General features: G+C 40.5%; 1 long non-coding RNA gene across 1 annotated transcript in view; it reads left to right on the forward strand.

Moving 5' to 3' along the window:
* Positions 1–26,623, forward strand: part of LOC116147618 (uncharacterized) — a 333,894-nt gene extending 307,271 nt beyond the window's left edge. The window contains exons 6-8 of the long non-coding RNA XR_010376916.1: positions 12,700–12,863; positions 14,067–14,136; positions 25,047–26,623. This is a non-coding gene — a long non-coding RNA (uncharacterized LOC116147618). The remainder of the gene's footprint in view (positions 1–12,699; positions 12,864–14,066; positions 14,137–25,046) is intronic.
* The last annotated feature ends 1,053 nt before the right edge of the window (positions 26,624–27,676 follow it).

Genomic DNA, 27,676 nt, shown 5'->3' on the forward strand with positions numbered 1-27,676 from the left:
CGTTATTTCTCCATCCCGTTTCCGTATTCCTCTTTACCATGTTTGAGCTTGAAAAAAATTGCAGCAGCAACTGGATGTGATGACAGTATTTGTACAGGTTAGGTAAGTTAGGAAATCCTACCATCTCATAGCCTGGATAGAAGCCACTAGCCTCCCGAGTCCGCGTCTGTCCTCTCCTTTCTCCTCCTTGTGTGGTGGGTAAGTGTTCTCTCTAGACCTCAGCCCACTGCCTGTACGTTGGGTCTTATGCCCCTGACCTTCTTCAGGATTCATTTGCAGTCCAGTTTCCCCAATCAGCTGTACACTTCTGTTGACTTAAAACATGCTTCAATCACTCCTATATTAGAAGGAAGGAATGGAGGGAGGGAGGGAGGAAGGAAAGAAGGAAGGAGGGAAGCCATAAAACTGGATGAAATACCAACCAATTAGAACAGACAGAATGAGGGGAGGGCACAGCTCAAGCAGTAGAGCACATGCTTAGCATACACAAGGCCCTGGGTTCAATCCCCAGTACCTGCTCTAAAAATTAATAAATAGGTAAAACTTATTACCTCCTCCTCCAAAAAATCGGCAAAAAAAAAAAAAAAAAAAGAGTGATAGACAGAATAAAGAAGAGGGCCAATGAGACAGGCAAATGTAATTCAGTGCTTAAAAGGTGGGAAAATGAAGAGGAACTGAGGTGAGAGGAGCGTCCCATCAAAAATCAGGAGACTGAGGTGCCCTGGAAGCCCACGGAAAAGAGTGTTTCAGGGATGAGGGTGATCATTTGTGTCAGGTAACACTGAAGGGGCCCACTAAGGTAAGCCTGACGACTGACCATCAGATTTAACTACGCAGAGGTCACTGGTGCCATGGCACAGAAGAGCAATGCCCGTGGAATTTGGGGGAACAAAATCTGGCTGGAGGGAGTTGAAGAGAGAAATGAGAGATTAATTTTTTGCAAATATTTTGCTATAAAGGGGAGAAAAAAAACGGGGGTGGTAATCAAGTGAAGACAGGAGATGAAAAGAGTCATGGGTTTGTTTAAGAAAGGAGAAATTACTGTAATTACAAAGTAAGAAGCAAACTCACAATGCAGGAAAAGGAGAAGAAATGACCTGTATCACTGAGCTGGCCACAACAGAGTAGGTGGGGCTGTACCACTGAACATCTGGGGATCAGTCCAGAGCAGTCATATTTCTTTGGAGACCTGAACAAACGTCAAACATAGCACAAGAACCTAGATCTCTCTTCCTTCCATTAGAAGTTGAGAAAAACACTGCCCCCTGGAGGATCGGAAGGCATAGACACCACTGAGAGTTGGAAGAAAGAGCTCTGAATTGAAGTCCTTACCCGAATGGGGCTGGGTTAGACTAAAATAATCATTCTGTGTTTAAGTTTGTGTGGTTTTTAAGTTTAAAATCTTTCTTACCGTTCTCCTTTCTCTCCTAAGCCCACAGCCTTTCTATTAGCACAGTAAGAATCCAAAATGGAATTAACTCTAAATGTGTGTGTTCTTCCACCTGGTGATGTGCAATATTTCACCCTCTACACTATGTTTAATCTGCCCCATGCCCTTTGGAGGCAGCTCTTGGAAGCCTTAGTTTTAGACACGGGGTGGTTAAATGACCTTATCCACTGTGTAAAGCTAGTAAGTATTAAAATCCTGGTCTGCCTCAGTCTACATCCCGTGCTTGAACACTGTGCTAACCAAGAACCCCAAGCTGAAGACAGCGAAACGTCGGTCTCTTCTAAATAGATGAAAACAATTATTGATGGACCAAGATTCTTTTGGAGTGAAACAGTTAAAGAGTGATGTTGCTCACACAACCTAAAAGCCACCGTATTGAAAGGGGGTGCTTGCGAGCAAAAGAACCTTCTGTAATTCACCATTGTGGGCACAGTCTCGTGTCTCTGCTGATCTTTCCAGTATGCGCTTCCCACCCCAGACTCTGTACAGGCCTGGTCCCTGATGGCTAAATCACGACTCCCTTGCCTGCTCTGCTGAGGAATTTTTGGCTGGACTCCGGTTCCTTTATGCTCAGACAGGTTTAAGCCTACTCTCTTCAATACTGTGAGATTATGTTGCAATGGAGCCTACTCTGTGTTAGGCATGGTGGTAAGTTATTTTAATGTACACGTTACCTGAAGCCTTTACAGTCATCTGACCAGGGGGACATCATCGTTCTCAAATTATAGATGAAAAAACTGAGGCCAAGGGAAGTTGATAACCTGCCCCCAAAATGGAAGAGTAAGGATTCGCACCTTTAGTTCTGACGCTGAAGTTTTACCCACACTAGCCTGACTCTTTCCATAATTTTTTTAAGTTTACGTACCACTGAGGCTTGCTCTTAATGATTCCAAGCCAGTTCATGCCCACTTGACTTAAGTTAGTTGCAACCACCCTGGGGAGACTCCGTGTGAATCTGAGTCACATCCTGCGGCCGCACCTGGCTGTTCTGTCTTCCGTGGGATTAATGCTATGGAAAGGGAACAGAACAGCCCCTCAAGAACTTCAGGGCAAGGGCTTAACAATGTGTGTGGCGTGGAGGAGCAGGGGATACAGTGAGAAGGTGGTGATTTTATGGAGTGACATCACAGCTTCCAGGTGAAGCGGTCTGGCTGCAGGAGCAGTCTGTGAGCCTGCATTCCAGCTCTGACACCTCCTAGCTCACGGGGTCTCAGTTCGCTCATCGCTAAGACATGGATTATATTGATATGGTGGTTCATGAAAGTGTGTGAGGGGTGATTAAGTTAACACACGCAGGTGTTTAAAACAGTACCTGGTACACACATAGGGCTTATTATTATTAATTATTATTATTATTATTACTATTTTCACTCTCTTGGTTGCCAGACTTTGCTGGGCCCTACCATCCATCTCCCAGGAATTCTGATAGATTTCAGAACTATTAATGATGTCCTTCTTTACTCGTGCTGGGGCCAGAGTGGGCTTTCCGGTCAGAAGGGTCTCAGTGGAATCAAACTCTACACCTGGTGCCATTTCTCTGAGCAACAGTCGCAGAACAGCATTGTCAGAAGAAAAAGAAATCGATTTTCTAACAGCGTCCCACGTGTCCCACTTTCACTAACGATCTTTCTTCAGCTCTTTGAGGGGCTGCGTGCATCCTGTGCCATTGCTCTGTCAGGTTTTCACATGCAGGCTTAACTGCTTGACTCTTCCGGGACCCCCGTGCATCAGTCTCTTCATCCTGGCCTCCCATTTCTTCTGATGGCTCCCCAATTTGTCTACCTGGTTTTCAAAATGAGATGTCTCTGTGCAAGTTGGATTCCCAAATGGGATTTCTCCTTCATTAGAGGGGGAGTTAGCATCTCCTGGCTCCACAGTCTGATGCCACTGTATCTGCATCTCCAAATAACATTGGCCTTTTCAGACTCTGTATCCCATGTGGAGCTGCTCGCAGTGTCATCTTACAAACTATCCACCTGCCTGTTACAAAGTTCCTTGGCAGTATCACTTTCTGCATTTCATTCCTCTTCTCGGCTGTCTCCATGCCAAATGTGGAAGTTTGCTTTTTCTCCAGACGGAATCTCATGGTGTCATGTTCAGCTCCTACTTAAAATGACATCTGATGGAGAAAGTAATACATTGCTTTCAACAGTTTATGAGGTTACCTCCTTGCATTGGGGTGAGCTTTCCAGAGCTTCGAAGAAATAGATTTTAAATGTATCTTTTTCCTTTTTTCCCTCCGTGTAGAAAAAAAAAAGTAGTGCCATGTTTTATAAAATGACCTGACTTTTTTAAATGCATGTAGCAAATCTGGTCCAATTATAGAAGTAGGAGGCTCATGCCATTTACTCACCAGTTTGTTTTACCAGGTACACAGTTTGGTAAGTATCCACAGAATGACTGGTTTATATTTTGTACGAGAAGAACTTGCCTTGGATAACTATGGACATCTTGTTACATCCCATTCCCAAATCTGTCAACTATTTAATGACAGCCAGGGCACAAAACAATATTTGACTTGTTCATAAGCAACAAGGCTCATGAGTGGAAATAGCTATTTTCCTAAGTGTTTATATGGTGAGGGACAAACTATAGTATATAGGTCATGTTCTTGGGAAATTATCATAAAATGGTATGCTGTGTTAATTTTCAGTATACCTCATCAGTAAGATTCTCCAGGCATGGTTGTTATACTGCCAAAATACTTATGGAAAAAGAAAAAAAAACTCAGTGGAAGTCAAACCCTGGAAGATTTCCCTCTCTTAATATAATCTAAATGTTTCAAGAGAATCCTTTTACTGTGCATCAAATTTAATTCCCAAGTTCTGAAAGCCAATATCCAGTCAATTGATGTTTTTAAGGAATTCAGGACACCATAATTTAAAAATTAGTGTTTTGGTGAAAAGAATATATATAACTATGAATGTATTAAAAAACTATATATAAAAACTATTATATAAAAACTATATATATATAATGATATATATATATATATATATATAACTGAATCACTTTGCTGTACACCCAAAACTAACACAATATTGTAAATCAACTATTGCAATAAAAAGTTAAATAACATTAGTATTTTGGCCAAGCTGCAACAAATGCGCTGTTATTTCATTTCACTGAACCCAAAAAACATCAGACTGGAAACTTACTATGGGACAGAATTTGTTGTCCTAAAGTGTGACTCATCCAATAAGCCCATGAGTGTCCCGCTCCAGGCAGACCAGTGGTGTGGAATGGGCTCAGCCCCCTGTAGCCGACACGCACGCCTTTACTTCCTCACTTCCCTGACCTCTTAACTGGGGGCTCAGGTCTTGGCCCTTTTCTCTATCCTGACTTACTGCCTTGGTGATTCTTGCTGTCTAGGAACGTTAGATGTTTTCTATATGTTCTAAAATGTATCTAAATATTGCTGAACGTCCCCTGTACTGTGACCCCTGTGTACAGCTAGCACTCAACATCTCCACTTAGGGGGAGGTTGCCAAGATGGCGGAGTAGAAGGCCGTGGTGCTCACCCTCTTCCACGGATACAACAATAACTCTTAACTGCATATGGAACAAATCTCACAGAATACCTTCTGAACTTTGGCAGAGTATCTCTTACCATCAGAAATATAAGAAAATCCTCACAAAATCGAATAAGCAACAAGTTTCTACTGTAGAGCACAGGGAATTATATTCATTATCTTATAGTAACCTGTAATGAAAAAGAATATGAAAAGGAATATATGTATGTACATGTATCACTGAAACATGATGCTGTACACCAGAAATTGACACATTGGAATCTGACTATACTTCAATTAAAAAAAAAACTTCATTAGATTGATAAATTAATATGCCCAAACTTAGACTTACTATGCCCCAAATGAACTCTAGATCCTTTTCCTTAACATGCTTCACCAAGTCTCCCTCATCCCAGTTAACAGTAGGGCAACTCCATTCTCCCGGTTGCTCAGACCAAATGCCTGGAATCATTTCTCTCACGACTACGTTATCTGATCCATCGGGACATCCTTCTGCCTCTGTATTCTCAGTGTATCTAGCATCCCCCCTCTTATTACCACCTCCACTTCTGTGATCCTGCTGCACGACCCCATCATCTCCCACCAGGAACAGTGCAGGAACTGGTCCCCTGCTTCTCCCGTTGCCTCAATTCAGTCTATTCTCAAATCAGCAGCCAGCATATCTGTTTCATCGGGTTTCTCCTCTGCCTCAAACCCTCCAATGCCCTGCAAGATTCTGACATCAAATTATGTCTCTTCTTGGGCGTCTGTTTCCACTAACATCCAGAGGGCTCAAACTCATCTTCTCCAGGTGTTCACTCAAATTCTTTAAAATTGTAACCCCCATCACACTCCCTACCCCCTTCATTATTTCTTTTTCTTCGTAGAGTTTATCACTATACAAAATACCACCTATTTTAGTTTTAAAATTTTATCATCTCTCTTACTCCAAAAAGTTTAGCTCTGTTCGGGCAGTATTTCTGACTGTTGCATTCATTTTTATATCCGTGGTAGTTCCAACAATGTCTGGTACACAGAAGGCACTCAAAACTATGTATTGAAAGAATGAAAGCCACAAATGCTGCAACCTCCTCTTGTCTTACAATCATATAAAAGTCACACCATAAAAGGATGGTTGTGGGAATCATCACTGTGTCACATTCATATTGTAAAAATACTTACTTAAAAGTGAAGGCAGGAAAAGTAAACCTAACTGGAAAAAAAAATGCTCCATGTTGTATCTTCCATCATTCCAGTTTTTTGGAACCTGGACAGCCATTAATTTCATCCCTGGCACTTAATGCAGGGCACTGTGCTTAGAGGCTCAACTCCTGTCATCTGCACATCTACTTCTAGACCATTTGGGATGGTTTTCCAGCTGCAAGTATTGGAAAACCCAGTGAATGATGATTTCAATAGTTTTGTTTTTCTTTCACATAAGAAGAAGTCTGGGGTAAGTGGTGGCTGGATTTGATTCACTAACTCCAAGACACAAGGGCCAGCATTTGGAAAGGTATCTTGGTCTTTGTGTAACAGATATAAGATGACTACGCAAAGCTCTGGGACCAAGTGCATGTTCAAGGGAAGAAGAGAAAGGAAAACAGAGGATGGAGCCAGTAATTCAGTTCCTTAAAAAAAAGAAACCAAAGCTTCCCAAAGAGCACTCCTGACACTGAGCCTGTTTCTACACACCTTTCATCGGCCCCTGGAGGGGTGGGGAAGAGAGAATGAGGTTGCTGATATATTGGGGTAATTAACAGAATCTTCCACAAAAGCCCTCGTGAATATGCTCTGTGTACCTCGGTGTCTCCAGTCATAAACTAGGCATAAAACCAACAGCAGATTATGTCAGAGGAAGCTGCGGTTGTGCAGTGTTGGAGGGCAAGATGAAATGACATCCCATTCATTGTCTAGAAAACTTGGGGGATGGAATCTCTGATAAGCAAAATGGAAGGTTACCCGCAGCTAAGCAGGGAGTCGGGGTGCAAGCAAACATCTGCTGAGCCAGGACTGTGAGCAAAGGAAAGGGAGAGGAGCCCAGAGTTTCCTCTCCGGGAAACTGATGATCGAAGAAGGAGGAGACGGCCAAAGACTAGCAGACTAGTAATTTCCTGCTCGTGGACCCGGAAAGACACAGCACTGGCTCCGCGTATAAGGAACGGAGAATTGAGGTCCTTTAGCAAAAATGTCAGACATGTTTAGGAACCAAAATCCGAAGACGTTTGAATGCAAACTTTAGATTCCTTCCAAAGTGAAGTAGCTACACTTTGGTCATCTCTAATAACTCTGCTGACAAACTTTACGTGTTTGCAGAAGTGCTTCATTGTGGCTAGTTCAGTATGTTTTCTAAAAGTTGACTTTAGAAATATCAAAAAAGTATAGGACAGCTCAGTGGGTTTATTTAAATCAAATAACAGACTCTAGTTTGATCCTCTTACTCTAAACTCTTGACAATTTGGATAAAAGCTGGACTAAGGATTATATTTTTACTATTTTGATGTAGTAATAATAAAAAGAATTTTGGCAACTTTAACCCACTCAAGGAAACAATCTTTAATCCTCTTAAATGCCTGGACCTATATGTGAATAATTACCCATCATTCCTGAATATTTATTAAAGTCTCTTCTGTGAAAATGTATTTTGATAACCGTACACGGGTCTGTTTTAAAAATGAAATACAAAATTACAACTCATGTTTCACTAATTCACAGAGATAGCATCCCCTTAAATTCCAATTTATAATGACACAGTTTTTCTGTAATAGATTAATTTGACCAGAATCTTATCTTTAATAAATAATGATAACAGAGATGCAGTTTTGTGCTTCTATTTTGGAATAAATAATCCTGTTGTCCTTTGTTAGACTAAATGGGAAATTAATTTTTTTCTATACTGAAATGATTAGAAGAATTAGAATTATATACTTCTGACTTTTGAACAAAAAATTTTAATGTATTCAGGTGAGTTCACATTTAAATTGTCAAATTTTATCGTAAGTATAATAGAGGTTTAGGGTTCAGAGCCAGTAAATTCAGTTTATTTTAGAGTCCTTGATCAAACATTAGGTGGCACTGTTGCCACAACGAAAAACTGTGGCATTCATCCACTTTTCTCCACCATCTAGAAGAATCTTCTAAAATTCTAAAAATTAAAGACCTCACTGTGGATTATTTTCACTTTTCCAGTATGATTAAAATATATCCATAATAAACATAAAAAAAAGATTAAAATTCATTGGCAGCATCTGCTATTCACCAAAAGGTGTGAACCACGATAATTTTAAAGGGAGTATTCTCAGGATTCTAGAAGATGTTTGCATAAAGATGAAATAGCTATTATAAATAAATATTATATTTTCTTTGTTCAAAAGTCCCTATGGCTTTAATGTAGAAAAACTGTATCAAAATGGTTTTAAAAGTTCCTTTCTGGAAAATATAGCCTGAAGTTTCTAAGATGCCTAAACATCACAGGTCTTTTTTTTTTTTTTTTTTTCTTCCAAGGTAGAGAAGAAAACTTCCAGAAAATCTTATTTAATATGCAGTGAAAATAAAAAAGAGTCAAGAATTGGGTCTGAAAAACATCCGTTCGTAGGTCTGTGTTGTGTTGAGTGTACACAGGGAAATGGAGACAGAAGGAAAGGGGTAAAACAAACTATCCGTGTAAGGAAAAGTGCTTAATTCTAAAAGGAATTCAAAAATTTCAGGTAAAGTTACAAGCAAGAGAAACAGAAAGAACACAGTTCTTCCGGGGCCAGCAAGACACCGACCGCAGCAGGTTTACAAAGTATCACAGCAAAGGCGACCTTCTCCCTGCTTACTTCCAGTTTAGATTATGTGGGTGAGTTTACCCAACTGTGGGCACACTCACAGCTGTAGGAGATCATAGTTTTTAACTCTTTAAGGGAGGCTGCAGCTTAGTTCCCGGGGTAAGAACACAAGGTCCTGAGCAAATGTGTCTGCATGTAAATCCCGGCACCCGGGCAACTTACTAAAACCTCAAAACCTATCTTTTCCCGTCTATAAATTGAGGGCAATGATATTCTTCTGAGTTGATCTGAGACTTAAATTAGAAAATCCATGCAATGCATAAGGCTTGCCTCATGGTGAGGTCCCAGTTGGAGGAGTGGTGCTGGAGGTGGCTTATCACCAGGTGATTAACACAGTCAGCAAGCTGCAGAGGTGGCCCACTTCCCTGCAGACAGCAGCAGGTGGACACACAATGGGGGGGGGGGGGCGCTGCCTTGTGCCGCTAAGAGAGGCCCTTTGGTAGAGTCAGGGGTTCAAGAACTTTGGGTCTACACTCTGATGGCCACACCCGTCAACTGCAGGGCTTTGGGAAAATTGCATAATCTCTAAATTTCCATTAATCCACCTGCAAAGTAGAAATAAAATTAGTAAGCCTCACCTCACAGGGGTATTGGCGAGGACATCCATCTAGACTTACTGCTGTAATCCATGCAGTAAGAAGAGCTCAGTAAATGTTAGTTACGATGACCACTACTACCATCACCATAGATGACCCACTGGTGATTTCCCAGTCTGTGAAAGCTTTTCTACCTCCTTCCATTTCTTTCTGCCTGGGAAAGCCTTTAAAGGCTCCAAACAACATACTTCTATACTGACCTCTCCACTGATCCCGGGAGAAAACCACTTATCAATATCAAAGGAATTGAGAGAAAAAACTATAACAATCTCAGCAAAACCATAAAAACCAGAGATTTTCAATGTAGGTATATTGTGAATTGGAAATCTGAGTCATAACATGTCACTGTAATTGGCTGCCCTCACTAGACAAACAGCAAATGCTTATTTTGACCGCACTGAAATCTCCTATTTAAAAAAAAAAAAACATTAATGCCAAAGAGAATCTAGCCTGCCTTTATTAAAGGAATGCATCCATACGATCTTAAACATTTCTGATTATAAATTTCCCCTCCCCTCATTCTACCATAAACTGCATGATGATAGACTTGGTTTCTTATTCTCAGCGTTGATTCGAGCATCTTCACATCTTAGGCACCGAGTAAGGATGAAGGGATGAGTGAGTAGGAGACAGACAGAAAGCGACTATCTGTCAATCAGATCACGATGGGCCATTTTTTAAAATTTCTTTCCAGCATTTGTGGTGGAGACCACTTCTCTCCAAGTCTTACCTGACATCACTGTGACTCATGAACCTTCAACTGCTGGTTTCCCGAGACAGTAAATGGGCCCAGGAGAAGCCAGCCATGTTCAGATCTACATGTGGGCTTCGTCATGCCCCAGAAGTCCCCAGGGGTCTTACTGTACGGGACTTCAGGACTTGCTCAATAATACCAAGTTGTCCCCAGTAAATTAAGAGAGGCAACAGGGAGCTGTAAACCTTGGATTTTATATCTTAACTTCCGCTGTTCTGATCTGCGTATTTAAACTGAATGTTGGATCCTGTCTTTCAGGCTAGCAGGGGTTTGTTTTCAAACATTTTTCAATTTAAATACATAATAGCTATTATAAAAGGTTTAAGACTTCCCCCTCCATAGGCAGGTCTGCAGTACTTTGTGCAGTGGGAAATTTAGGAACCAGAATAGCTGCCTTGAGTGTGGCCCCACCTCAAGCTTCAGGCACTACACTGGCCTCCTGACAGTTATGCAAGGCTTAATAAACTCCGAAAGCCAGTTGTGACTGGAAAAGAGAAGACTGAAGCTCAGAGAAGTTAAGTAACGTCTTCATGGTCAGACGGCTAAGTCACCTGGGAGCTGGAATTTAAATCAAGATATTTCTGACTTCGAAATCTGTAGTTTGTTCAACATGTCATTACCCACAGCAAGTATTTGCTGAAAATCACGATTTCTCCTCTGTGTGTGTGTGTGTGTGTGTGTATTTGGCATACCAGCTCTGGATGACCTGGGTAATTTAGTAAATAAAGGGCAACTTCTGGGAGAGAGAAGGTATTTAGCTGCCCTACTTAAGTGAGACAGTAACTCACATCCACAAAGCTTGTAAGTTTGGGTTCACTCTAATAAGCGGCACAGATTCACTTAAAATACATTCATTAAACATCTGTGTGCCAAGCGCCCTGTGAAGGGCTCGCAGGAAATAAAGCAAGCAAGGCAGGCTCTGGAGAGGTGAAGTTGCCTGCGATGAGGAACCACGCGCTTGCTGGTAACCTTGTGGAAACGAGGCTCACAGGCATGTTCTTCTCTGTAAGAATGAACACGTGGGTCTTGGGACTTCGCATCAACAAGAATGGAAAATAACTAAACCGAGTGAAATAAAGTCTTGAACAATGTGATGGAAATAAAATAATGCCACCGGAGGAAAAAATTAATCAAAGTGAATGAGGTAGGTTACATTATTTTGACTCCAGCTCCCACAGCATGCGTCCAAGCTGCCTGGATGTTCCCCCCTCAGTGTTCTCTGTTCTGTTCCTTCTTTGAGCAGCTTCATCGGTCAGGAAAGTAAGTGGTTGTTGTATCAATATATTTCGTATATTAAGGCCATCTGCCAGCTCAATTACTCGAATACGTTCTCACAGTATGGGATTTCTCGGAGGAGTAATTCTATTGTAACGCTGCCGAAATTATATAAATGTCCTATGTGACTGAGGGGAAAGAAATATTCAGAATGACAATCGTTTATAACATAAAGAGATCCAAAGTGCACTGTTGTTTTATTGTTGTGGGTTTTTTTTCCCTTAGACTTTTGAAACTGATTTTGATCTTGACATCTTCAAACTAAATATTGAGCTTTTGTTTAATTTAATTTTGATGAGATAATAAAGTCACACTGTTCAAATTTCAAAAGCCCAACAATGCACAGAACATTTAAAGGCAGTACTACTTAATGAGATTAATAGTGGTAGAACTCAGGAATCAATCTTCTGTTTTTGACTGTATGGTCAGTGTCACATGTGACCTTACCCTCCATATACTTCAGTTTTCTCATCACAAACAGGACAAGGATGAATCCGGGGACCAGTGGTTGGGGTGCTACCACCAGGGGAAGCTTTATTCTGAATTACCAACCTGTCCGATACTCTTCTACAGACAAAAAAAAAAATTTTAATTTTAAAAGTAAATCATTAAAAACTACATGTGCAATTGACAATAATTCTGTGACTTAATAGAAAATAAAGTGTGAGAAATTGTAATTTTATAATGTGAAAGGGGACACTTGGTGGAAATTCTCATGGAAAAGAATGACATAGAGAATGATCACTCCTTATGAAGGGCAGAAAATGTGTCCGACATGCAGCAGAGGGATTTAATTTAAACACAGAGAATTACGATTTTGTGTCTAAAACCTCACTAAATATTACTGTCGGAGGCTATGAAATTATTTTATCTCCAAGACTGTAACTGTTTTTGAAACAAATAAATACTGGATCAACTCTGGCCCGTTTCCAAAAGCATATTCCAATTTTTGTTCATGTTCAAGAAAATAAAGTCTCCATGTTTAAATGTATTCAAGTGGTCTTATGCTTTTTTTTTTTTTTCAAATTGAGTTTTAGCTAAAGAACAAGAAAATGAGTTTCATTAAGAATCTGGGTTCATCAGTTCTGCACTGCTCAGTCCACATGTTGGCTTGGAATTCAGAGTACGTCCCGGTTTTTAGGAAGACGTTTCAGGGCAGGGAAGCAAGGATGAGCACAGGTGACCTGTGCTGCCCTCTCCTGTGGCTGAGGACCGATCAGTTCGTACTCATTACGCTGCTGGTGTGTTCAAAGCACTTGGTCTGACTATTGCTTTTTCCTCCTAGGGTGATGTTCTATCTCGGCAGAGGTGAAAAAAATTCCATCGGAGTTGAGACCCTGAATTCTCCTCCTGCTTCAGTTTACGCCAGGCAGCAGAGGACATCTTGCACAAAGTCCAACTGAGCAAATTCTCTTTGTTCCATGGACGAAAAAGGTGCTGGGGAGAAAGGTCACAGTTCTTCTCTTTCTTACCTTATTAAAGTGCCCAAAGTGAATTTATTCATTTAATATGTGTTTTCCAAGGGCCACCTCTGTGGCTTCAGAGGCTGATGGGAAAAGGTCCAAATGGCATTGCTATAATATGACGCCACGGTTGCAGAAACAGGGTCTCCTTCTGTGCCATGCGTTCTTAGATGCTGCCTTCCCTGCCTTTGCTTTAAAGGCAGGTCTGTGTTTTATCAGAGAATACAGTGCTTGGCCGGTTTTCTAAGATGATTTCAGCAAAGCCTGCCTGGAAGTACTTCAGTAAGTTAACGGACTTGAATATTTCTTTACTAACTGGATAAAATATATACATATAAGGAGCCGCTATTGTTTTATTAATAGGTAGAAATCTAAAAATTATTAAAAAAAAAAGGCTGCCACTTGTGGGTTTGGGTTTAAGTGCAGGGAACCCACACTGTGCACAAGGACCTAGACTTGGAAAGAACATCCTATGACACCCAGAGAAGATTCGTTCTGCTGAGAGTTAGTCTTGAATGAGCTGAAGACTCCAAGAGTCCCCGAATTCTTCACCAAGCCCTGTGCCCTTGGCATCATCATGATTAGGGTTCCTAATGGCTTAGTCCAAAAAAAGCTTGCCAACTTCGCTTAAGTAATAGCACCTAGAGAAAATAATACTGTGAGTAAAGTACCGGGGGCATTATGAATAGGACGGGTTAGAGGGGAGCTGCTCTGGCAGCTCTGACCACTCCAAGCCCCCCACAAATGCTCCAAAGATCCAGGCAAATATTCGTCCAACTTGAAACCCACCAGGAGGACAGTAGTGTTAATCAACAAAGTAAATAGTTGGAGAATATGGAAAACAAAGCCTTTCTTTCCATTATTAGAATTCTGTTGCTACCTTGGGCCCTAAGATTAAAGAAGAGTGAAGCAGAAAAGACAAAACTTTTGGTGACAGATGCAAAATCACCTTCGCTGGCACTGGTGCAGGATATATATGATGGTACTTAGATATAGATGGTGCTACTTGGATGTATATGACAGCTCAGAAAGTCTGTGTACATGAGTAGGTGTTTGGTGGGTGTAGACATCTGCATAGATTTCAAGGGGGTGTGTGTGCTCACATACGTTGGAGCTATGAAATGGGGGGAAGCACCCCAGTATGAAGCCTTTGTCTCTAGATGGTCCTTTTTTTTCTGAACTTGCCTAGAACCTGACGACATCAAAGTTTCTCCAACACCAATGAAGACATGACAGTCCTTCCTGAAACTGACTCTTGAGTAAGTTTTGAAGACAAGCAACAAAGCAGAGGCCATTTTATAAGAAGTTAAATAAAATGGAAGAAGTATGAAGTGGCAGAAATGGCTCGAGGTAGAAACTTACAGAGAAGGGCATTGAGAAAGTCAGGAGAAGGGAGGTGACAGCTGAGAGTAGGGGGTCTTGTCCCCTTTGGGCTGCTCGCCCTTAACTGGACTTCCACTAAGGCGGCCCGACCTCACCTGTGGCAGAAGCCAGGCTCAGTGTTGATCAGTGAGGGTGACTGGCAATGCCTTGATAAACCCTACACTACCACTGGGGGTCCCCCCTCCGAGGAGTAACTAATACTTAATTTGAACATATTAAAGGAACCACAGGCCAAATGCAGGACTCTGAGGGAAATATACAGCATCTTCACATTTCAGGAGGCCTTTTACAACAGACGTTTCCAAGATCTTGGTGGAAGACAGAGTTTTTTTCTCCCCCTAGGCCGGCTGTGCTGCAAATTTTCTCCGTCTATTGGAATTTGCTGCTCTTTTCACCTAAAATCACTGTAAATGTTGTGACATGTCTAAAAATGTGCCTGCCTCTCCCGTTTCATCTTGCCCCAGTCTATTTTTCTTTATAATTTGACCATGCACTTTCAAAGAATGCGTTATTATCTTCCTTGCTTGGGCCTGTTATTTTTCATATGGGAAATAGCTTTTTCTTTGATTTGAGTGAGACGCCACAGAAGGAACTTAGCTGATCTGTAGATCAAATTCATTTTTTTTAAAAGTTCTTATTTTTTATTAAAGTGTAGTCAATTTAGAATGTTAGTTTCATGTGTATAGCAAACTGATTCATAATACATACATATACATATATTTTTTCTCAGATTTTTTCCATTATAACTCATTACAAGAAATTGAATATATTTCCCTGTGCTGTACAGTAGGTCCTTGTTGTTTATATATAGTAATGTGTATCTGTTAATCCCAAACTTCTTTTACACATGGGCTGAGCACTGGGAAAACATAACTAGCTAAATAAGTAAATTGCTAGAATCAAATAAATGTGGGTTAAGGAAACTTAAGGGCAAAGTAGAATTGTAATTTAAATTGTAATGCTAAATTGACAATATAATTTTGTTGAAACTGGCTCAGTTTTGAGAGTGGAAAGGGGCAGTAGTTATAATTGTTTGGGGACAATAACTTAAATTGAGATTCTTTTTCCCCCAGACTGGGAGATAATGCTCACCCTGTTGAGAGTCTTTATCTTTCTCTGCACTTAGCTTTATAACCTGAGACGATTAGTTAACCCTGATGGGAGGAAGAAAGTGAACTCTGATGCTGGATTGAAATCTTGGCTGTACCCCTTACCAGCTATGAGCGCGAAGCCCCCAGGGAGAGCTAGGTGTACAGTCAGCAACACAGACTAGAGCAAAGAGAATGAATAAGGACGCCTTCATTGTTTCTGGTCCTCACCACCGTCACGCTGAATAAAGAGTTATGGAAACTGTCCCTGGAATTATATTCCTGGAGACAACAGGCCACTGATTTTTCTCCTAAAATTGAAATTTAAAAAACAGCTAATGATATTGATGAGTTGGTGAATTTCAAGTTATTCTCCTCAACATTAAACTTATCCTCCCTCCCATGTCCGTCCTTTCTAACTTCACCCAACTCCCAGAGAAAATCAGCAAGGATATCCACATGCAACTGGAAGACATGTTAATATAATTCCCTTTGAATCTCATGATAAGAATATACTATTTATAAATGTGTAAAACTTAGCATAGTATTGAAAACCAGGAAAATGTCCTATCACCTTGTCTTAAGATTACTCTCATTTCTAAAGAGCCACAGTGACTTTTTCATTTGTTTTTGCGGAATCACCTCATTCTTTTAAGTTGTGTGTTAGGAGAAAAAAAAAAAGTTTGAAAGTCTTTCCTCCACCCAAAATGGAGTTCTCCAACAGGGACATTCAAAGAAAGAACCTATAAATGACTTTTATTCTTAGACCCAGTTTTTCCAGTTAACAGGTTACTATCCATTTCCTGAATTCTCTCCACTTTCATTAAAGTGACAGGAGGTCTCAGCCATGTTTATTTAGATCAGAAAAGAAAGTTCTTCTTGGGTTATACGCAGACACAGCTTAAAGCAGTTTTTCAATCAAAAGGAAATGTTGCTTTTAAGTTTGAGTGCTTTGTAATGTTCTATAAGAAGCCATAATGCACTTCCTTAGATGAAAAGAAGCAAATGGAGACATGGTGTGTGTGTGTGTGTGTGTGTGTGTGTGTGTGTGTGTGTGTGTGTGTGTGTGTGTGTGTGTGTGTGTGTGTGTGTGTGTGTGTGTGTGTGTGTGTGTGTGTGTGTGTGTGTGTGTGTGTGTGTGTGTGTGTGTGTGTACATGTATGTGTAGAAATGTGGGTGTGTCCCAAAGAAGCTTCTTTCTCATCAGCAGAAACCAAGGAACTGATACAGGTTACCTATGCAAAAATTTCCCCATCATGCAAAACAGCTGGGAGTACAGTCAAAAAAGGGATGCCATTTTCAAACAGCCCATGTGAGAAAGCTATATAGAAAAATGAGGAAACAAAAATATCAAAGATGACTAGATAAGGAATAAAACCACTTTCTAATACTCTTTTTTTCTCCTAAACAGCCGCCTGTAGATAGACCTACTTTAAAGGGCTCATTGCTTTATTAAAAGTCCCAGATTTCTGACACAAAATTCAGTGGCTAATGTAGAATATTATTAAACTTTGGAGGGAAAACCCAACTGAGCTTTGCAGAGGGTTGGCTAAATGAGTCATTCTCCAACATTAGTTGAGTTCATACGTTAAAAAAAATACCTTAAGAATTATCCAGCAAGCCATTTCTAAAGATAGCAATAGAAATATTTAGTTATAGGACATTAAAGCAATAAATTCTTGATTATGTATAAATGCAAAGGACAATATAAAATATAAGAAACAGTAACTCAGTATAGTTTCTATGAAATTGAAATGAATCATGAATATTTATTCAAGTAGTCTTCATAAGCAAATACTACAGTGAATTGATCGGATGTGGAATACTCTCAGATTCCCAAGTCAGGTCCACAAAGTCTGACTGTATTGTGTGGTGTAAGTGTTAGGAGATTTTTATATAGTCCAGGATGCTTCCATTCAAATATAAGAAGGAAGACACCAAGTCTAAGTCACAAATGGGTTACACAGGCTGCCCATGGGGTCAGTCCAGTGCTGCTATTTTCTACCTGTAAAATCTTGGAAAAGTTTTCAAACTTCTCAGAGCCTTAGGTTTTCTCTATAGAAGTTTTTTTTCCCCCCAATTTCTTCTAAAGATTAAATGGAAGTTATTAACAGAATTACTGACATAGAAAAAGCATTTCGAGATCATCTAGGCCAGCTCTTCATTTTACACAGGATGGCGCTAAGGTCCAGAGATTTAAGTGATTGCACCAAGGTCAAACACAGCGTTATCAGCAGAGCTCATGGGACAGTCTGTGTTTCCTTCATCACCACACATGACGTTTTCTCCTCCAGCACTCTGCCTTCTAATACTTCAGCAATTACAACTCTTGATTCAGTTTCTGAAACATCTGTGTTAAAATCTACCCAATACTTGATTTCTCTATGTGTTTCCCTCCAAAATATTTCCACAATATGGGCTGTTATTCAACAGAGGATCTTAAATACCAGTACGACTTCAGCTAAACTCAGCTGTATCCCTTGGTTATTTCTACCTGATAAAATCTCTCCGAAATAATACCAGTGGTTTCAGTTTTCCTAAACTATCGCTAGTGCTCCTCTGAACTGGAGACTTTAGGAAGTACAGTTATAGAATGTCTTAACACAAACATTTGTTTAAAATACAAGTACATTCCAAGTCATTGTAACATGAGTTATGTTTCTAATTTTTAACATATTGGGCGTGAAAATTCAATAGTATGATAAATTTCAGGGAAATATAAAAGGCATGTGGGTGTTTCAGATTATCCACTCTCTTCAATGATGTTTTTCAAATTAGCTACTATTCAAAACCATTAGGAGGAAAAGATAATATAAACACATTTAGATAAAATTATAAATTTCTGTCAGCTTAATCTATTATCCTTCCCAAAGATAACTAAATTTGACTAGGCAAAAGGAGGCCTTTAACAAGAAGTAGAGAACTATAATTACATTCCTTTTTTTAAAAAAAATTAAATGGAAGAACAGAGATAAGATGCATAATAGAAATGGGACAGAGACAGATCACCTTAGGAAGTGGTGGCAAAGGTCAGGGCCTCAAACTCGAGGGTAAAACCCTGGACAGGAAACACAGAAACACCGTGGGTGTGAAATATCGCACATTTGAAGTTCACTGCATACTTACTTTCATAGCCCTCAATGATAGCCTTCCCATATTTATTTTAAAAATGAGTTTTAAAGGTCATATCAAAGCTGTGAAACAACTCTGGCATGTTTTCTCAGCTAGAATCCTTTAAGAATCTTTATTAAATTAAAAAAAAAAACCCAACAGTAATAAATACATAGAGTTAATAATATTTACATTTAAGGGATGGAAAATTCCTAAAAGTAAGAAAAAGGAAGATGTTATGTTTCCAATGTCCTATGATAAATACGAATAATTTTAAAAATATACAATGAATTGTAAATTATTATGTGTAATGCAGTTGCTTAGCCAGTCTCTATGTAGATTGATTCTTTATGTAGATTCCAGGGCAAAACCCATTATTTTGATTTCCTTTCCAGTGTTGTACAGGGAAAAACCCAAGGATTCTGGAGTTGGGTACCCAAAGATACCTGCTGACACGTTAGCTATATGACTGCAGATGAGGAACATTTACTCCGGGCAATATTTTATTCCTGTGTAAAAGATTAGTTGCAGTAATTCATACTCAACTTCATCATTATTGTGTGAGTAGAAAGAGTACTGTGAATAGTGGCCTCATGTTCTATCATACACAGTATCGCTCCGTATATATCACCTAGAGCTTAAAAGTCATTTTTCATTGTATAGAGGATGTGGCTTTAATAGTTTCTGAAAAAACAGGTCTGACACACACTTTGATCATCACTGGTCATATCTTCCTCCCACTGTCAGCGAGCTGTAAGTCCAACATAGACTCAGAGTGAACAGCATCTAGTAAACTCTTAGCATTTTCCGAGAGGGACACAGCAAGGGCTTTCAGGAATCACGTTTGGAAATTTAGTACTTCTCCAGAAATCGGATGAAAAACAAACACATTTAAATTTCCCACTTGTCATGCTGGCTCGGGTCTCATAAAATCTGCTGTTTTCTGGCTTCTTCCCCAATCCCCGATCTGACTTCCAGACCTGCACAGTCTCATACCTTTCTCATGAGTGCCTCCTTCTTATAAAAAGAACATGAGGTAAATGGTATTTACAGTCCACTTTGGGACTTCAAGTGTGAGTGTCCAGTCTCATGTTCCCCAAATGTAGCCGGGGGAGCCGCGTGCACAGCACGGCTAATGCTTCATTACCAAGCCAGGTGTGGCTGACAGCAGCCTTCTCTTTGACAGTTCAAATGGCACATCTCTGAGAGAGTGTTTAATTCAGCACTGCGAGTGGACAGAGCTATCCAGACCTCTTCACCGCCCTTATTACGGGTTTCAATTTTGTTGCTGATATATTTCCCCCCTTTTTAGTAGGTGAAGCAGCTGACAACTGAATTAGTACACTCTCCTTAGTATGCCAGTGGCTCATGACAATAGCCTAAGGGGGAAGATATAGATAACTGAGAAGTTTTCTCACTGTTGTGATATATTTTTTCATATGGTTAATAAGGCAATTGAAATGACATTCTGTCACAGTGGTAATAATACAGTGAGCTTGTGATTTCCCGTGTGCTACCACTAGGAGGAGATGCATTTTGTTTAATACTTTTTAAAAAAGAAGAAGAAGAAATACGCTTCAGGATGTGACAGCCTGCACACGTGAGCATCCGTAGGGTCATTAGCCATAAGCAGGAGCTAATGCTAACGGGAGGGAGCCCTGTGGCGAGCTGGGTTTGCTCTGCTGATGAAAAGGTTAAACAGAATGAATAAAGAAAACTTTAAAACCTGAAGAAAATAGCTCTTTATCAAACAGCATTAGAAGGTAGAAAAGCTAAACAGATGTGACTTACTCTCCTTAAAAAAAATTCTCCTGCCTCAGTAAGTGGCATTTTGAGGGCTGGACCATTTTAAGATCTTCCTTTGCCCTGCGTCCTTTTACTATTAGAGGCTCACATCAAATATGAAAACTTGCTCACCTCCCACATTATATAAGTGTGTGTGTGTCTAATGGTATGAAGTCTTAGTTTACTGCTTAGTATGATATTACACTTTGCAGACATCTAACTAAACATACAGTGATGATAACTTAGCTATTTCCATTTGTCTTTTGGAACGCATGCTCTTTTCCTATGTCCTTTATACTTTCCTGAGCTCTGAAAACTTTGCGGGTCTTTTTATATCTCCTAGAGAAAACAGCATCTTTTAGAGGGGGACTTTTCAGGATCAGTCTGGCCAAATGTCGGAAGATGAGAATTCTCAACTGCGGTGAGAAAAAAAGGATTCCAGTTGGTCTCATTAGAGCGCATACTCAGACGGTGAAAGCTGTTACCAAGTCCTAGTATCTAATACATGTTATTTAGGATTATGCTTCTGTATACGGATGAGTAACAGTGTGTCAAATATTGTCAGTTAGCTGTATCGGTGAAAAATATTTATTGGGGAGGAGTGAACATGGGAGAAGTATTTAGGAAAGCAATAACCCAAACAAGCTTTTGTGAGCAGTTACCTACATGAAGAAGGGCTGGGGAAGGTTTGTTATCCACATGTGTTCAACCCCAGGCTTCTCAACCTACTCACCTGGACCGAGTATTCTGTCTGTGTGGCCTCTTTCAGAGCTGTGAAAACAGGTATTTGTCACCTGCTGCTGACACATCACGGCTGCTTCACCTTTGAAGTTTAACATCTGTAAGATGGACGTTCTTCTTCTTCAAAAGGATAGATTTTCCCATTTTGGTCAGAACCTCAAAACTCAGGAAACAGATGTATAGTTCAAAAGTGTGTGCATCTTTTTAAGCAACTTCTCGATGCTCAGCTTATTTTTAAAATGCAGATGTTGTTATCCTCACTCCAAAGGGAACAAACTGGACGCCATGAAATAGGGTGATTTCAGTTGGGTAACAGCATTAATACTTGGCAGAGTTGTACCTGCATACACTGACCTTCCAACCCCATGTCACTTTCCATGGGCGCATGTCCCTTAGTGGGTAAAGAAAGGACGGTCCTTGTATTTAAACAATATGACCCCTTTTGTTTCCATTTCTTATTATTTAATTTTATTGATTTGCCTCTCAGGTATAGCAGGGGATGAACTTCCTTCCTCGTTGAAGTGAGCAAGGTAGAGATTCTTTCTGATTTCTGTGAGCTGTGTATCAATGTGATGGAGAACAGGCCAACACTGGGTTAAATCACTAGTTGACAGAAGCTTTGAGGGCTGTTTGGACGATGAAATTCAAGCAGTTCTTCATGGATGTCACCATTTTGTGGGGACCTCAAGTGAAAATTACTATAGGACGATGGGGAAGACATGATGAAATTGTAAACCAACAAATCATTCGCCGATTATGTAACCTCAAATGCTGATTACTTTTCAAAAGAAATAACTGGCATGTGCCCTGCTTCCTTGAAATTCCCATGAGTAACGTACAGACTTGCCAGGGTGAGAGGCCAAGAACCCTTACACTGGCTGAGGAAGGGCATCTAGGAAAGGCAGTAATGCTTTGGAAAAGAAGGGTCCTCACTAAATTCGAGGAGCAAAGCAAGAGCAGGTGCCATCGGGAAGGGTCAGTGACTTACAAGTTCCGTCCCAGTTGTCATCAGGTTGGGAGGAAAAGCCTGCACTGATGTTTGAAGGCTCTGGGTTTGACTGTTTGAATATCAAAGGTTGTTTTGTTTAGTTCTCCAGTCTAACCAACCAAGAAACAGCACTGACTCAAAGTCACTCATTCCTTTGGCTACGCGGTGCGGGGAAGAGGGGATAAGGCGGGGGTCACAGGCATGATTACTGAGGAACCCTTAGTTCCTGCTTTTTGGTACATGGATGCTCACCTGTTCTCTCACACGCTATCCCTGAGCTCCAGCCACCCTCCCAACCTCGGCCTTACCTGTAACACACCAGTGCCGACTGCGGGAGCAGAAAAGCTGCTGTCAGCAGGCATTGCATTATACCCACCGGTCCCCCATCCGAACACTCGACCACTATTCTTTTTACCACCTTGTGAGATTCAGAGCAGTGTCTCTTACCTCCACTACACCTAAGCGTGGGACAAGTCTGATATGAACGTCATGGATCTAACCCAAAGGAATACAGTATGGAAGGAGAAGAGATGGTCTCAGGAAGCCAAAAGCTAGAGAGAAGTTTGCTCTGGACCCGAGTACTCAGCGAGGGGCTGACCTCCTCCTGTCTCCAGAGCGCAGGTACAAAGAAGCATTCTCTGAGAGCTGGCCATTTTCTGTTTGCTTGAGAAACTGGAAACTGAATGCCACAGAACTCTGTAATGGTCTTAAGATCCCGCAGACCTGATTTCTGGAAATTGCCCATCCATTTTCTCCTTCTGAGAAGGATGCCTCGGGAAGTGATTTTCGCTCTTCAATTTTTCTTGGGACAATGAGAATTAGCTTGCTGTTAAGAACGACATCATTAAGTGTTCCACTCTCCTCTTTACAGTACATAACCTGAGGATGGAGCAAATTCCTGCCCTCAAGGATCTTACCATCTCTCTCAAAACACAGGGCATTAGCATTTTAATAGTGTGATAATTCTGCCATGCTGTTGGAAAGCTTTATTTAAATGGGCACAACAGCCACATTTTATTCTAATGAAGACTCACTGACAATATAGATTAGCGTTTGCCAGTGGGAAGTGGCTATTAACCCTGATAGATGCGAATACACACAAAGACAGTGGCCGAGTCTCCAGACGGAGTACGTTTTCTGAGGTATAGCATGGGGGTGGAGGGAGGGAGTGAGGAGAGGCCATGCCCTATTTACCAGGGTGGGAATGTCTGAAAATAAGAGAGCAGCGAGGTGGCTCCAGACCCCAGGCACAGCTGAGAGAGCAAACTTGTGTGAGCAGCCACAGCCGCTTCTAAAAACTCTGTCTTTCATTATCAGAAAAAAAGAAGAGACCTGTTCTTTAATGTCCAACTTACTGAGACTTAGTTACTAGCTGGTATTTTTTTTAAAAAAAAATCCAGTTGTGTAGCATAAAAGCATTACCCCCTATGTTTTTTTTTTATGAAAATAATAACGCTAGTACTACTCATACGGCCACTACTTACAGGGCTGTTAAAAACTCTTCTATATGAGAGTCCATTTAATTTTCACAATAACTCTAAAGGTTAAAGTACTAAGATTGTCCAAATTTAAAATGTGTCCAAAACTCTTTCTGAGCTTTGCCAGACTCAACATTTCTGCTCTCTGCACTTACCTATGAGGGTAACACCAGTCCCAGCATCACTAGAATAGACAGTCTGTCTGATACAGAAACAGAGCCGCACGTGTACACACAGACATAAGGACCTCAAACATAAAAATGCCAATAAATTATATACAGCTCTCACTGCTACCACCTCCCTAAAAGCATGTTTATTACACATAAACATTTTAAAAAATCAAGACTACCAAAACGGTGCAGATCTATCAAGACAGGAGTAATAGAAGATGCCCTTTGCAGAGAGGCTGACTTTGAGACTTCATACATCCATGGTTTATCCCAGATTTAGAAGCCCTGACAGTGCTCGAGCACAGCTCATCCGTTTTGGAATACTGTGTTGCTGGCCGGCCCTTCCATCCCCCTTGACACTACCTCCGGTTTCAGTGATGGAGTTCTTTTTGTTTGTTGTTTCTCTGCTTGTCTTTCTGGGTTTTTTTTGCTTGCTTTGATGTCTCTAATCCTGCTGATCCACGCAGGTGACCAAACTTTCATCCGTAATCTGTAGCATTCAAATTAAAGGAAGGGTTTATAGATTCTAGGATTTTCTGAGCACCTCCGATAAATCCTTCCTAGGCCCCTCGTGAACAGAAAAAACCAGGAGCAGAGGATGAAGTTAAATTGATCCCAATCAATGTACCACAAAGCATCAAATTGCTTTCACTGCCAATCAACAAACAAATAAAGATCTGTTCCTCCCTGTTTTTAAGATAAAGCTTGTTTTTTAAAATTATTATTATATTTTACTTTTTTTTCCTAGTGCTGCTTGATCACAAGTTGGTTTTTTTTTCTAGCAGGTATAGATTCACGGGATAATTCATCCTCCGTTATATGACAGACGGCTTTCAGATTTCCACAGAATTCAATTTCTTGTTGCTCCCTTCAACTGAACACTTCTGAAATGCTTACACTCTGCGTTACATTAAGGGAAAAAAATAATCTCTTTTTCAGAGCAACATTCTATATCTCTTTAAAGAAAGCGGATAGAATGGAAATAAGTACACTTTCTCCCAGTCACATTAAACAGAAAGGTTAAGCTCCCACTGACAGGAAAGATGTATTTGCAAGTGATTAGTTATATTTCTATCATCGTGCTTGTCTGTGTTCTTCCTTTGATGTTTAAACAAAGCTCCTGAACACGCTGGGTTGTAGGCTCTGATGTTGATTTATAGGTAGAACTGAATTCCAAACACTAAGCCAGTAGGTAGGCTTTAATAAAAGGCGCAGACGTTCCCCCTGCTGGTTAGCGTGTGACTAAGCGATACTGTGCGCGGGGCCCCAGTCTGTCAAGACAGGTGTGCCACGGGGTGTCCTTCAGGCACAATGACCCGCACTGTCCACAGAGGGCCACATGCTGCTCCGCCGGATTGCTGGGTTTTAAATCCGTGGAAGAAAAATAAACTTTTTTAAATAACAACAACAACTTTTTTTGTTCAGTAGGAATGTTGACACACCCTCATTTGGAAGTGACCGGTACCTACCTGGGAGGGAGAAGCAGAAGGCAGGGAGGCCGTCAGCGGGCAGATGAGCTGGGGGCCGGCAGAGCCAGTCCTGAAGCGAGCACAGCAGAAGGAACGAGGCTCGGCCGCGCCCAACCGCCGACATCTCTTCGTGCGCGGAGGGTGGGGATCTGGGCAGCGTCACCGGAGCCTCAGTGAAGCTATCTGGTGGAGCCACAAAAGGAGGAAAAATGAAGGTAATTGAGATATGCGGTGAAATTAACAGAGGCATCCCCATCTGGCCGAGCCCAGGAGACGTGAGTGACTGTAGTCAGAAAACGAGGGCGTGTGAAACACCTCAGCCGCCAACTTCATGATCTCAACACGCGTGAAATGCAAGGGACCACACCATCGTCTCAAGGGAGAAAGGGCGGTGTACTCTGCAGTATTGCCGGAAATGCTTCATTTTCACCTGGATATCTTGCAATGCGTTTTCCAGATAATGGATTGCAATTTCCACTTGCCATCCAGTCTGTTTGGGGACGTTCTAGGTGCCAGTCCAGAAATGTAATGAAAGTAAGCTCTTCCAGGACAGGAAACTGATCTTAAAAACAAACAGCCTAACACTAGCGGGTAATGCTTTTGTAAAAGGAATAAATACACACTTTGTATAAAATATATAAAAGATAGGAAATTTACGAACAACAAAGATAGTACAAGCTAAAGTTAACCCTTTCACATTCCCTTCTAAATATTTTATGTCATTTACACAGGAATAGACCAGCATATAGATATGTATGTATATGCATGCATACCCATGTATGTATAAATATGTATTTACAAACACAAAGTATATGTTCTGTTTTGTAAATTTTTTTTCTCGTTTACCTCTTATTGTGAATACATTTCATGTAAAAAAGTAATTAACAACTTTATTTTAGTGGTGAAAGGTCCTTGATAGTTGAAAGTTTAGATTTTTCTCCAAACTTTATTATTGTAAAAATGTGCTCAAGATCTTAAATGAAGGAGAAATAAACATTTGCTTTTGGAATTAGTGAAGGCATGTGTTTCAGGTGGGCGGCCCCAAAATACACCTCTATGGCACATTGATTAGTTTGAATTAGTTACTTAAGAAATGGCCGATGCAAACAGGATGCTTTGACCCTCGTCTGTGTCTCCCTGAAAGTAGGAAATGGATCTCCCGTGTGAAATCAGCTCTCCCTGCTTCTGGAGGCAGACAGAAAACTGGGGGCTGAGAAGTCTGTAAAACGAACCTCGTCGCTGCTGTAATTTACTGCCTCAAGCCCAACCTCCGTATAGATTCTTCACTAACTGAGCACCTAAAAACCCCAGCTTCTTTGTCCTGCCAATTCCCAATTTGTTGTTTCTTTGTTTAAAAAAGTATAAAAGCTGCCTGCTTTGGTTACTTCTTGGGCTCCATGTCTCTAAGACGTCTATGCGCATGGATTAAATGTGTTATTATTCTCCTGCTAATCTGTCTTGTGTCAATTTTATTATTAGCCCAGCAACAAGAACTCATGAGGGGTAGGGGAGGAAAGTTTCTCCTCCCCACACATGATGTATGTATCTTTTAGTACATACTTCTTTTCCCAGTGCCAGTGATCCCTTTAGACATATTTCATGTATTTTTTTCTTAGCTGATGCTCTACTAGGAATTAAGACCAAGTTAAGCAAGTCGAAACTTCAGAGGGCAGGGGGTCTGGAAACCCTTGGGCATGAGCTGACTCTGCAGTCCACAGGCAGAATTCCTTCTTCCTCTGTTCCGTTCTTAAAGCTTTTCAACTGATTGCATCAGGCCCACTCAGAGTATCAAGCATAACCGATCTTCTTTATGTAAAGTCAACTGATTGTAAATGTTAATCATATTACAAAACACTTTCACTGCAAGGCCTAGATTAGCATTTGACTGAATACTTGGATACTACAGCCTACTCGAGTTCATATATAAAAATGCCAGAATTTCCTTCCAAGACTTTTTAACAGAAAGAGAAATGTAAACACAGTAACTCATTAAACATTAGTAAAACTTATATATTTAAGTCACATAAATAATACTATTCATCTATATATACTGTGTAATTCCAAAGTTAATAACTGATTTTGCACTTTTATCAGATGTACTTTAAAAAAAAATTTTTTAGCATTCTTAGAACCATCTTTTTATTAATTTCATTTATCACCAGGTGCTCTGTATAAGCTAGTGCGTGACTCCCTCCCTCTTCTGGTCTGAGGCATTACAAGGCAAGCTTCTTCTTTCTTTTTCACTTTTTTAAAAATTCAAGTATAGTCAGTCTACAGTGTTGTGTTAGTTTCTGGTGTACAGCATAGTGGTTCAGTTATGTATAAACACACACATATGTATATTCCTTTTCATATTTAGACAAGCTTCCTTCACCAAGAACACTCCAAAGGCAACACTGGTAGAGACAGAGAAGGAGGCTAAGCAGCAATTTTTGTATTTCTTAATTAAAGATCCTACCTAATTAAGTGGTGACTGCCTGTTTGTTCTCAACAATTCAGACGAGTGAAAATATGGAATGAGGACAAGACTGGCTGCCCAAAATAATAAAATATATATGGGGACAAAGAAAATGCTACATTTGCTCT

This window comes from Camelus dromedarius, chromosome 19 (assembly GCF_036321535.1).
Source record: "Camelus dromedarius isolate mCamDro1 chromosome 19, mCamDro1.pat, whole genome shotgun sequence".
In the NCBI taxonomy this organism is placed as follows: domain Eukaryota; kingdom Metazoa; phylum Chordata; class Mammalia; order Artiodactyla; family Camelidae; genus Camelus; species Camelus dromedarius.